At 42.7% G+C, this 13,007-nt stretch overlaps 1 long non-coding RNA gene across 1 annotated transcript in view; it reads right to left on the bottom strand.

Annotated features, from left to right (window-relative positions):
* Positions 1-1,795: 1,795 nt before the first annotated feature.
* The window catches only part of LOC135973857 (uncharacterized), a 71,243-nt gene continuing 60,031 nt past the window's right edge, over positions 1,796-13,007 (bottom strand). Inside the window, exons 2-3 of the long non-coding RNA XR_010590892.1 lie at positions 6,320-6,352; positions 1,796-3,763 (exon numbers count right to left, since the gene is read on the bottom strand). This is a non-coding gene — a long non-coding RNA (uncharacterized LOC135973857). The remainder of the gene's footprint in view (positions 3,764-6,319; positions 6,353-13,007) is intronic.

Genomic DNA, 13,007 nt, shown 5'->3' with positions numbered 1-13,007 from the left:
ACCTTACCGATTTTAGCACGTTCAAAAAAAGCTCTCTACAGAGGGGAAAAAAACCCTTCCTAAAAAATTCTTGCCTGCAAACAAAGATACAAGAGTATCACCCATATTGGCAATGACAAAATTAGTAGACATACATTAGCACACAGCTTCAGGTGTCTGTCTACCTACCATTATTTACAAGGGATACAGATAAGAATATAAGGAAATAATAGTTTATTCTATTCAAGCCTTCATTGCAACTGATGATGGAAAGAGACTAGCTCCTAAAGCGATCTGTTAACGTACATGAGTAAATATAATAGAAAGTTCAATCAGAGCAAAACTGGAATACATATTCATACTCACGTTCCTCCCTCTAAGGTCTAAAGAAACAGGAAGTTAGAGACAAAGGCAGCAAGACTATTATCTCAGTTTGATTAAGTATTATGAATGCAGGTTAATTTGTTTTATATACTAGAACCACATTATGAGAATTTTCTCAGGAAATCCAGAATCAAAGAAATTGAGGCCCAATCCAACACATTTTGAAAGCAGGACAGGGTCTTTCCATTGACTTCACTGGGCATCAAGGGAGGCCTTAAGTAGGGAAAAAGCAGCACTTATCTGAAAACCGTAAGTGGGGAAATTAGCCCTTTATGACCATATACTGGCCTGTTCATCTTGTGCAGAGCCGTTTGTGAGCTATTTTTCTATAAGAGGTGGACAAACTGGTTTAGACAAAATAATGACCCAACTTGATCGGGAACTAAACATATATCAGGTACAGAAATACTTGGATAATATGTTTTCCTCTTATTCTTCATTTTCATGGACCTCAGCCTTTCTGCCATTTCAGGCAGGGACTTGTAGGAGAAATTCTGTTCTGTAAAAGGGTTCCTCTTATGGAATTTCCAGCACAATTGAAGACAAAGTCCCAGAAATCTCTCAAGAAAACTTGCTCTAATGGAGGTTGCCAGCTCAGTTTTGCAAAGGAAGACAGTGTGGCTGCATAGCCAAACTGTCTGAGGTTCATCCATCACTAGTTTCTACTTCTAGGGTTTTCCCAAACACAGCCTGTGTTTACTCTGTACCTACGCCTACTCCTACAGGCGCTCAACACATTTACTCTCTACTGCCATCCAAGTCAAAGGGAACTGTGGTGCTAAGCACCTTGCAGAATCAGGACTACCAGGATTTCTTTTTTGGTATCTGATTGCGTGCACGCATCTTGGGCAAAAACTCCCCTATATGTTAATTTAAGCATTTTGTCCTTGTCCTAAAAGACATGCACAACCTAGCTCTCTTTTGCCTCCCTGGTGCAGATCTTCCACCCTGCACCACCCCTCAGTTCATGGCCCCTCTTAGTCTTCCTCTCCCACTCATCTTCATATCTCCGTCTATGGAACCCACTCCCTAGCCCGGTCTGCCGTCTTCTTCACTCTCTTTTCAAACAGCTCCTCAAAATTCCCTTCTTCCAACAAGCCTATTAACCCCCCGCCCCCCATCTCCCATCCCCTCTAAAAAAAAAAAAAAAAAAAAAAGTGTGTGTATTTTTAAAAAGCCCTCAACAAACCCATAAGGGAGTACAAGACACTTACAGCTCTTCCCCCTCTAGCTGTTGTTTCTAGAGATCATATAAAGTCAAAGAAGCAAAGACTTTTTCCTTTTTGTTTAGAAGATACCCAGCATCCTTTAGAAGTTATATAAAAGATACATTACTTATCAATATTATTAGCACTGCGAGCTTTTACTGAGTAAGAAGTGTGGGACTAGGCCATTTGTGCAGAGGTTTATTATTCTTATTGTATGCCTTATTTTTCCTGGTCAATCTTGCACAATTTTCTTCTCCATTGCTTTTGCAGAAATACCACACTCGCATAGAGATTAAAATTACAGCAGAGCAGCAGGGATGAGCACGGTGGAAAGGAAGGGGTCAGATCAGTGCAGTGGGGGTCACTGGGGGGGGGGGGGGACTTCAGCTCTGTCCCTCCCCCCCCAAAAAAATTCACACCCATGCTGCCCATCTTTCCTCCCCACCTCCTATATCCCCTCCCCAGCTCCTTAATCTGTGAGTTCCATGCCAATGCCCACTTCTCCATGGGGAGCAGGGTGAAGGAGGTAGAACTGGGCGGTGCTGGACAGGCACGGAAACAGGAAAAGATGCGAGGCAGTGAAGGACCAATATTCAGTCCGTGCATTCTGTGGTTAAGTAACAACTGCCAGAAGCAGTGGAGGTGAAGAGCTGGACTGTTGGACATGGAGATGCTGAGAAGCTGTGTTTAAAACCAAGCAAATTAAATGCCCCAGAACTTCATTAATGCACAGCTAAGGTATCTCAGTGTTGTCTTGTGACCTTCCAGAACTCTGTTTTCTGCTACACTCAAAGACCGAGAGCCAGGAAATACAAATTGATGAACATGCCATTCCTGCACCACAATCTTAACTCAGGCATCTGGAGCTGGCAATAGCCACTGGGAATGGTTCAGTAAAGATGGTGCCATAAGAATTGGACATGAGGAAGGACTGGCAGTGCACAGGGACTAGTCATGAGGATTGTCAGCAGTCTGGAGGCATACATGACTGTGGTCTCTGGGGCTAATTGAGGTGCAAATGCCTCTGAGGGACTCAGGGCAAGAGGGAATGGGTGGAGTAGACTCAGTTTGAGTGTAGGCCATGTGTAGATAGCTCTTGTTTGCTATGCTTGATCTAAACCAACATTTTACCTTGGAAAGAGAAGTTGTTAGTCTGTGTTCCACAACGCTTGCATGTTCTGTTCTCAAAGCATTTTGTAGCATCTGTATAGGCAGAGTGCTAGTAGGCTCTGTAGGCACATTCAGGGCCGGCTCCAGGCACCAGCGAAGAAAGCAGGTGCTTGGGGTGGCCAATGGAAAGGGACGGCATGTCCGGGTCTTCGGCAGCAATTCGGCGGCGGGTCCCTCAGTCCCTCTCGGAGGGAAGGACCCACTGCCGAATTGCCGCCGAACAATGAAGCAATGTGGTAGAGCTACCGCCAAAGTGCCGCCAATCGCGGCTTTATTTTTTTTTCCCGCTTCGCCGCTTGGTGCGGCAAAAAAGCTGGAGCTGGCCCTGAGCACATTGGGGCATCGTGCAAAAAAATCAATGTTAAGGTTGTGTTGTAGGGGTGGCATATGCCTTAACTTTGTGTTTCCTGGCTTTGAGGTTTGAGGTTAGCTGAATTCCATGTTTTGAAAGGGTACAAGGCAGCTCTGGGCAACCTTAAGTCTACATTAAGTTTTTGCACATTTAATCAACATTACATGACCAATGAAAAATCTTTGCCTGCGCTGCAGGCTACAAACAACTTAGCCAACATACATCAGAAGGACATACAATATATAAATTTCCCAACATCTCTTATTATTTGTATTACAGTACTGCCTAGAGACCTCAACTGGGATCAGGGCCTTATTGTGCTAGACACAGTACTAACATAATTAAAGACAACCCCACTCTGAATATAATACAATTTAAATGGTCAAGACAGAAAAAAAGGCAAAATATATATTACTTATACCCCATTTGCAGTATTTGCAGCTACCAATTTTATTTAGGAGGTCAGCAATTAGCTTTATCAATACAGTATGTATTGTCCTTTTTTAGGTTTTTGGCATGTCTTGGCTGTGACATGCTCAGACAAGCCAGAAGGACATGCTTTCAATTCACTGACAGGGGTGAGACATCACTGAACTTTGAAGCAAATACTTCACATTTGAATAAGCAATTTCCATTCACTTGTGTTCTTGGTTATAGGGTTTGTGAAGATCTGAAACAGTTAAATAAAATAAAGACAATTTCACATATTTGTTCCTTATCCTGATTAAAAACCTCTCCAGTAGTCTAGAGTGATGGTTCAAATCCCAATGGCATTATGAAGATTGTTCATCCTTACGCTTTTATATATATTCTTTGTTTAGATTTCAGATGCCTTAGATATTTTAGTATTGGAATTGTTGATGTTTATGGTTACTTGTATTTGAAGAAGTCAAGTCAAGGTCACAGACAACTTCCAATCAAATAGTAGCCTCAGGATAGGACCGAAAGGAATAGAGGTGGCTCCCCACCTCCCCCCCCCACCCCCAAATGTGGTCTCATATTGGGAAGTGCACTAATGTTGGTCCTCTTTGGCTTAAGTTACACTATGTTTTCTTCTTGCCAATACTGTTGTATAGCAGAATGAAACAAAGTTAGTACAGAGTCTTGACTTCAGTCCTGATTCAGCAAAGCTTTCAAGCACATTAAATTGAAACTCATGCTTAGTCCAGTTGATTTCAGTGAGATTACACACATACTTAAAGCTGCTGAATCAGAGCCCAGTGTAGCTACTTAGCACAGAGTAACTGAAGAGGCCTCTGTGGGAAACAAAGTAAAAGGTTGCTGCACATCAGTGTGTGTCATCTCATCAACAGATTTTAAATATAAATAAACTTTGATATTCATCAGAAGATCTGTTTACGCACATGCACCATAGCTGAAAGAGCCCCGTGTGTAAAGTTTAGTCACCCTTTGATAATAAAAAGGCTTTGCACCAGCTTTTATGTACTGTCTATGAGCAATCCTCAGGTTTAGCTTTGAGCACAGATATGCTTCGGGCCCTGACTTTTTACAGCTTCCAAACAGATTTGCAATTCATGGGCGCATCTGCTCCCCCCTTACAAATCCATGTCCAATTCCACCCCATCTATATCAACATCTTAGGCTCGCCACAAATCATAAAAGCCTTTCTTCCTGTGAAAAAAGGATACTAGACTTATATAATGGTGCAAATGAAGGCCCACAGATCCTTAATCATGTACCACAAATGCAGAATGTGTTCTGATAAAGAATAATCTCTGTACTGAATGATTTGTAATTGTTGATATTATGCATCACAACTTCTGCTCGAGTGGCTTTTAGACCAGTCATTTGTCCATATGCACCGGTGAGTACACTCAGATCCAGTGCACTCACCAAAAACCACAACAATTTAGAGTTACTGTGACAGGGCTAAAGTGGAGACTGCGGTGTCTCAGTAAAAACAAGATGATTTGGTTCCTATTTTCCTACTGTTAAGGTAAACACAATTCCAGCACATAAGAACTCTTTTGTATATTAGGACATATACTAGATAGTAACATACAAAAGACAAGATATAAAACATAGAAAATAAGATTGGTTCAGTATTGAAAGAGACAGCAAGTCAATTTCCTCTGCTACTTCTGATGGCTTGATTCTGAAATAAGATAAACTGTAAATTATGGAAGGATCACCCCCAAAGTAGCTTGTCTGAATTAAAAGAAAAAAACTATTATATATTGTAAAATTCTCTTTTTCATCAAGCCAAACACCTGCTCTGTTTTAATGGAGTTTGGATGGTTAAATACAAAGTAATGTCATTTAGTGATAGCAATGAATTACAGATGTTATAAATGAAAAAGAGCTATTGCTCTATGCAGTGCTGTTGTAGTCTTGTCAGTGCAGGATATTAGAGAAACAAGATGGGTGAGGTAACACCTTTGATTGGACCAACTTCCGTTGGTGAGAGAGATGTTTAAGCTCCAGAGCTTGTCTCTCTCACCAATAGAAGTTGGTCCTATAAAGGTATTACCTGACCCACCTTGTCTCTCTAAAGAGCTATTGGATCATCCAATCTAGTCCCTGCCAAATATAGGATTGTACCCTATAGGATAATTTCTAGTGTTTAGAAAATTTAGTCTAGTTTTAAAAGTCCAAAGATATGGGACTTTTCCTAGAGAGAAAAATGGACAGCCTAAGAGAGCCTCTCCTCTTGAAGTCTTCAAACATGCCTTTCTAAGAGATATGCTTTAGTTTAACAAGAAGTTATTGACGTAATAGACAAGAATAATTCCTTCTACTACTGGAATTATTGGGTGAAAACTATATCCCCGGGATTCTAAGCAGGAGGTCAGATTACATGATCACAGTTGTTCCTTCTGAGCTTAAAATAAGAATGGCACTGTCAAAGTTTTTTTGCCTTAATTTGATCTCATTATTCCTACTTCTAGTCCAATGATCCACACTAAAGTAATTCCTCTCAATCCTGGGTGTTAACATTTTTTGTGTTTTTTTGTATGGACCAAACCTCCTGAATGAATCCTAAAGAGAAAGTAGAAGGGGAGGAGGCTCTCTGGATGTTGCTCTTATTTTTTCAAAGAGCACATTTTTAATTTTAAGAGTTTTTTTTTTAGGGTTTTACATACTTGTTCATAAGCAACAATATCTATACAATAGTCACACCCTGAAAATAAAGGACAACCAGTAAGTCACTTCTTGAAAAGAATGATGATTTCACAAATAAAGAGGAACTACAAGACATTCCTACCTTTTGTCTTCCTAGCAGTGATTCTCAAGGAAACTGGAAGACAAAGAGAGATATGGGTCTATTTTAAAACATAGTATCCAGTGGCCACCTTTTTGCAGGAAAAATGAAAATGTGTTTATTCATACTCTTACCTGCTTATTACCTTTAATGTGCTGTGACTAATTCACCTAAACATAGGGTACCATAGCAATCATGCTCAGCTTCAGAAACTCAAAGTGATGAGGTGCACTGTGCTAACACTAAATATATGTATTTGTCAAATGCTGTAAATGTGATTTTATTTCAGGGAAACTAAACATATCTACCTATGATATATGATTACCCTTTTGTAATTATGTTTGGACAAGTAAAATGAGTTTCCTGTAACCTTTGTGCTTTCAGTTTTAAAGGACCGTAGCAAAAGGCTAGTAAAGTATATTCCTGTACAGTTTTCTCATTTCGAATATCCTTTTTAAAATTAACTCATAGCAGCATATTTCTGTGTTTATCCATTACTAATCCATAATTCTTTACGAACTGAACTCTCTCCCCCCTCATTAAGACTTTGTCTTTCTAGTTGTCATGCCAATAGAGGGAAAAGTCATGTCATACATATGCATGAATAAACAAAGTAGGTGCTCATTTACTCATAACACATATTGAACTAATATTTTGTTTGTTGATAAGTGTTTCCAGTTTTGTCTGCTATTAAATATGCCATTAAAATGAGTGGTCTAGTGTGTCCTACTCTTTAGAAGATGATTTACAACATATGAGATCTAAATGAATGTGCAACATGATGTGGGGTTCATAGAAATCTGACAGATTTATTAAAACCCTTCCCACTCTATATTGTAAACATTTCTCAAAGTGAGGTTTCCTAATAATTTTGCCTACTAGCATTTCATATGAAAATAGCTTACAGTGAGAGACTTAAGGAGCTCAATCGGTTTAGCTTACTGCAAAGAAAAATCAGGTGGTGACTTGATTGTGGGAGAAATTACCAACTCCCAAAGAGCTGCTTAATCTAGCAGGGGCAAGGCATAACAAGAACCATAGGCTTTTTGAGGCAGGGAACATCTTTTTGTTCTCTGTTTGTACAGTGACTAGCACAGGGGTTGGCAACCTATGACATGCGTGCCAAAGACAGCACGCGAGCCGATTTTTAATGGCACGCTGCTGAATGCCGGGGTCCCGGCAGGCAGCAGCATGACATTAAAAATCCAGCCCAGCCCGGCCCGCTCTTCTCCGCCTTCTGGCTCCCCCCGTGCGGGGGCAGGGGGCCGGGGGCAGAAGCTTGGTCCTGCCGGCTCCCCTACCTCTTCCCACAGTGTGCTGGATTCCTGCCCCTCCTCCTCCTCTTCGTTCCTCCCTCCCTGCCGGCTGATCAGCTGATGGCCCTTGCGAGGGAGAGGGTCGGGGAGGAGTGGAGTCAGCTTGCTAGCTGCTCCCCCCGGAGGCAGAGAAGAAGCGGGAACAGGGCCTTGGGGAAGGGTGGGGGGTGGAATAGGGGCATATCCCCTCCAGCCCCCTGCCATGAGCACCCCACGGCCCCAGCCCACACCCCCAGCCCTGACTCCCGCCATACACACCCAGCCCTCTGCCCTGAGCCCTGCAGCCCCGCACACACCCCAGGCCCCTGCCCTGAGCCCTGTACCCCCCCTCACACACACACACAGCCCTCTGCCCTGAGCCCTGCAGCCCCGCACACCCCCTAGGCCCGTGCCCTGAGCCCCGCACACCTCCCAGGCTCCTGCCCTGAGCCCTGTACCCCCCTCACACACACCCAGCCCTCTGCTTGACTCCTTCAGCCCCCCCCCACGACACCAGCCCTGACTCTGGCACCCCCACACATACCCAGGCCCCCCCATACCCTGTGCCCTGACACCTGCACCCCCCTCACATGCCACCAGCCCTCTGCCCTGACTCTTGCACCCCCCACATCCCCAGCCCCCACACACACCATGCACCCCCCATATCCTGACTCTTGCATCCCCCCACATCCCCACCCCCACCCTGAGCACCAAACGGGAGCTCCTGCACACACACACCCACATTCCCACCTGCACCCCTTGCACCAAATGGGAGCTGCCCAGGTAAGCGCTCCATACCCAGACCTCCTGCCCCAACCCTGAGCCCCCTCCCTCATTCTAGCTCCTGGCCAGACCCTACACCCCAACCCCCAGCCTGCTCCTTCACCTCCAGCCCTGTGCTCAGTGCACTCCCACCCTCAGTTCAGTGCAGAGAGAGAGGAAGAGAATGGGCCAGAACCAGGGAGAAGGTAGGTGCCCACTGTATGTGGGCAGGGCCGGGACCCCTGACCGGCAGCAGGCTGAGCAGGTCCGGCAGCCGGGATCCCGGCTGGCAGGAGCCAGCGGACGGAACCCCTGAGCGGCAGCGGGCTGAGCTGCTCAGCCCACTGCCAGTCTGGGGTCCTGGCTGCCGGTCCCGCACAGCCCGCTGCCGGTCTGGGGTTCTGGCTGCCAGACCCTTGCCAGCCGGGGTCCCGGCAGCAGGCCCCGCTCAGCCTGCTGCCGGCCTAGGTGAACAGAACCCCAGACCAGCAGTGGGCTGAGCAGGCTGGCAGCGCAAGATCAACATTTTAATTTAATTTTAAATGAAGCTTCTTAAACATTTTGAAAATCTTGTTTATTTTACAATACAAGAATAGTTTAGTTATATAATATATAGACTTATAACAAGAGACTTTCTAAAAAACATTAAAATGTATTACCGGCACGCAAAACCTTAAATTAGAGTGAATAAATGAAGACTCGGCACACCACTTCTGAAAGGTTGCCGACCCCTGGTTTAGCACAACGACTAGCGTTCCTCATCACTAGCATACTACTACTACTACTCCTCCTCCTCCTCCTCACCAGCATCATCACTGGCAGGAAGTTACAACTAGACAAAGTCAACTTAGAAATAAGGGACAGATCTTCAGAACAAAGAGTGATTACTTTTGTAACTAGTGGGTTCTCCATCTCTCTAACTACTGGCCCTGCAAACTCAACCTGGGATGTGCAAGTCAAGCTGTATTCCTCCCTTCTCATACTTCAGTACTAGGAATGAGAACCTTGGAGGCTAAATTGGCTCCTCATTGACACCAGTGCACTATTGTACCTTCAGTGAGTTTGTACAGGTGTAACTGAAACAGATTAGACAATTCTGTTGATGATGCACATGAATGAAAGAATCCAGCGATCTCTTTCAAATCTGTGCTGGCTCAATAACAGTAACAAGCGTAGAGCAAGACTGACTTGCATGCTCTGGCTGCTTTGCAATGCTGGTGAATCTGGCCCTTATTTTGTCATTGAAGTCAGCAGATATAATACACTCACAGAGCAGGTCTGTTGAGTAAAAAGGGGCCATTTTTTTCCTAGTCATCTTCCATGGCAGAACCATACAAACACTGAGAGGATCTAACTGTGATCAAAAAGGAAGTATTTTCATAACATAAATGATAGTGGCAATACATACTTGTGTGAGTGATATCAGAATTTGGCATTACATCTACAGTCAATGAATTTTTTCCTGTGTTCTTACCTGGCTCTCACTCATGCCCTTAATGTAGGATAAAGTTTGCAAAAGGTTGTTACTCTTGTCAAAGATAGTCAGATACCAATATTTGTCTGTAGCAAGAGGCAATTAAGGAAAAAGTGAATACAATTCTCAAACAAGGCCTGAAGGAAGTTCCTTGGATGCCTGAAGCTAAGCCTATCATATAAACTGAAAGCTGAAATTTTGAGGGCAACTATTTCTCTGAACATTTTTCCTGGTGTTTTTCCACAGAAGTCCCTTTCATCCTTGAAATACGTCCATGACACGACTATTATTAGTGACTAGGCTCAAAAATGTGCCACCTTATATGATCCGAATGGGTCCAGTAAAGAATTCTTTGAAAAGTACCATTAAGATGATTTATAGCCTAATTTTGGTTGCTATCGCATTTAGAGTCAGACTTATGACTGTGGGGCGGGAGGGAAGAGTCTCCCACTCACTTGAAATTCAGGAAAAGATTTCAGTATTGTGAGAGAAGCGCGAATGGCTGAAAAGTCATATTTTTAAGTTTATAGTGGCTACTCCTGGTTTGGTGTTGCTATGGTGACAAAGACAGCCTATACTAGTTTTGCAGCTGTTAGGTTATGGAGCTCCGAATGATACCTCTCAAGAATGCAGTTTTAGCCACTTTAGTCCAAGAATCCATCTAATAGGAGTTTATTACAATACATATATTATATTGGCACTTGCATTTCTCTGCATAGTTTTAAAAGCTGATTATAATAACAGCCATTACTCTGCAAAATTAACAACTAATGTGGATTAACAGAATGCAAACAATGAATATGTAATGCAAGAAAGCTGTGTACACCTTAGAGGTAGGTAATCTTAATTATTGCTATCAACCCTTTCTATTGCCCTAGACTAAAGTTTAAAAGATAGTGACCTAGAGCACTCCATCTTAGTGTGTTTCAAACTCTGATCCAAAGAAGCAGCGAGATACATTGGATCATAAAAACACAGGTCAAAATTAAAAGCAGATGGAGAACGAGGATAAATCTAGTTGATCCTCGCTCTCCATTTTAATACTTTAATTGTAATACCTTAATTTACGTAGCAGCTTTTAACAGGGGATCTCAAAGCACTATATTTGTGAGGAGGGGTGTACACCCCCCAACACCCACCAGTCCCTTTCAATTTCACCACGCGACACCCTGTGAGGTGGGTAATTTTTAACCTCATTTTATGATGAGGAAAGTCTCCAATTCCGAAGGTTTCAATTTTGGGGTTCTGAATACAACATAACATACCTTAAGCGTGATTTTCTAAATGCTGAGCCCCAACATGTGCCATGATTCAGCACCTCTGAAAAATGAGTCTACTTATTGAAGTGTCTAAATAGGGCGGCCAGCGTTCAGGTTTTTGATACTCGGTTTCAACATTACCAACCCAAGTGTTTAAAAATGAGACATGTGCCCCAAAATCATGAGTTTTTAAAAATAAAACAAAACGTTGGATTCTTTTTGTTTGCCTTGTTGTGTTTAAGCCTTTCAGATACACTTGTGTACATTTCCACGGTTTCCTCTGCTATCACGAGGGCTAGAAACTTAAGGCTCGTCTACACACACACACACACACACACACACACACACACACACACCCAACTCCTTTCCCCAGAATGGATACAATTATATAGGTATAAATGTGCTTTATACTGGTTGGGGACACACCAGCACAGAAAGGGGTACACAGCATCTTTATACCAGTAGAACTGCATCCACACAAGGGTCTGTACCAGTATAACTATGTCAGTTTAAAAAAAACAAAACAAAACAGTCATACTCCTCATAGACCTATACTTTGTATAGACCAGACCTAATATTTTTTTCATTAAAAATGAGATTCTCACATTAATCTTATGACTTCAGGACCTTGGTATTTAAGAAACACAGCAAATACTAGCCTGAAATTTGCAACAACAACAAAAAAAGGTCACGAGAGCTGGTAACTGCAATTTTGGGTCATAAAGTCAAATCCAGTCTTGCCCAAGCTCTACACATTTAAAAATCTCCATTTAGTTCAGGTCTGCAGGATTTATCCCAGAATGATTTGATGATACATGTCTGGGAACCATACTAATGGATTAGTCTTTCAAATGAAATGCAGTGCCATATCCCCAGTCCCACCCCAGACACAGATGCACGCCCTATCCAGTTCAGCATAACCATATGTGAAATATTGTTATCTCTAGCAATGATTCTTTGAAATGTGTCTCTTGCAGATCGGTTCACTTTGCGACTTCCTGTTCCAAACTTCTTCCTTTCTACCACCTCACTGCCCCATTATCAGCCTGAAAACCATTCTCGCAACTGTATTTCAAATGGAACCACAGTATCATCCAGTGGCCATTTAAGCTAATTCATACTGCATAACTCCTCTGAATGTTCCCAAGAACCATCAACTCCTACACTCTGATATTTGAAGAGGGCACTCTGAATTAACAATTATAGACCCTGCTAGACTCATTGATGGGCTTTCCCCCCACCACTGTCTCCTTTTTTAATTTCCATGGGATTCTACTTTTTGCTCTTTTGCAGAAGTCCTAGAACTAGATTTTCATCTAGCCTCAAGTCAATATATAGTTTATAGATCTGTGTCTGACAGCAAGATTTTATTACAAAGAGTAGGCGCATATTGTTGTTTGAATGTACCAAATATGGTCGTGCATTTGCATCCACAAAGTGGACTGGCCCAGCAAACACAAGTGCATATGTCTGCTGCCATTCCTTAATGTAGGCAGAGCAACATGATCATAATTCTGCTATGATACCAATGGTTCTATATTATGCCTCACAGATTCCGTACATGGATGCAAGGATGTGCTTTCCTTGAATCATTTCATCACAGTAGAATACCTAAAAAGCGGTATTCTCTGCAATCACTGCAAATACCGTTAGTAGTCTTCCATCTCAGCTCTAAATCCCGTTTAGACTCCTTATAAAAGAGCAGAGGTAACAGTGGGTTCAGTTATTCTGGGGGTTGGTTTGATGTTTTTGATCAAATCCATATGTGAAAAAACCCACTCCTCTTTTGAATCTAAAAAGGAAGAGCCCTTAATTACCAATCCTGTTACAGTAATGCCCTCCATGAGCCTTTTTCTCTACCTCCACTAGCAGAGTATTATTTTTCTCTGCGATACCAGCTG

The sequence above is a fragment of the Chrysemys picta genome, chromosome 10, assembly GCF_011386835.1.
Source record: "Chrysemys picta bellii isolate R12L10 chromosome 10, ASM1138683v2, whole genome shotgun sequence".
Lineage (NCBI taxonomy): Eukaryota > Metazoa > Chordata > Testudines > Emydidae > Chrysemys > Chrysemys picta.
Note: the sequence above shows the minus strand (reverse complement) of the source record. Positions and strands in the feature narration are given on the sequence as shown.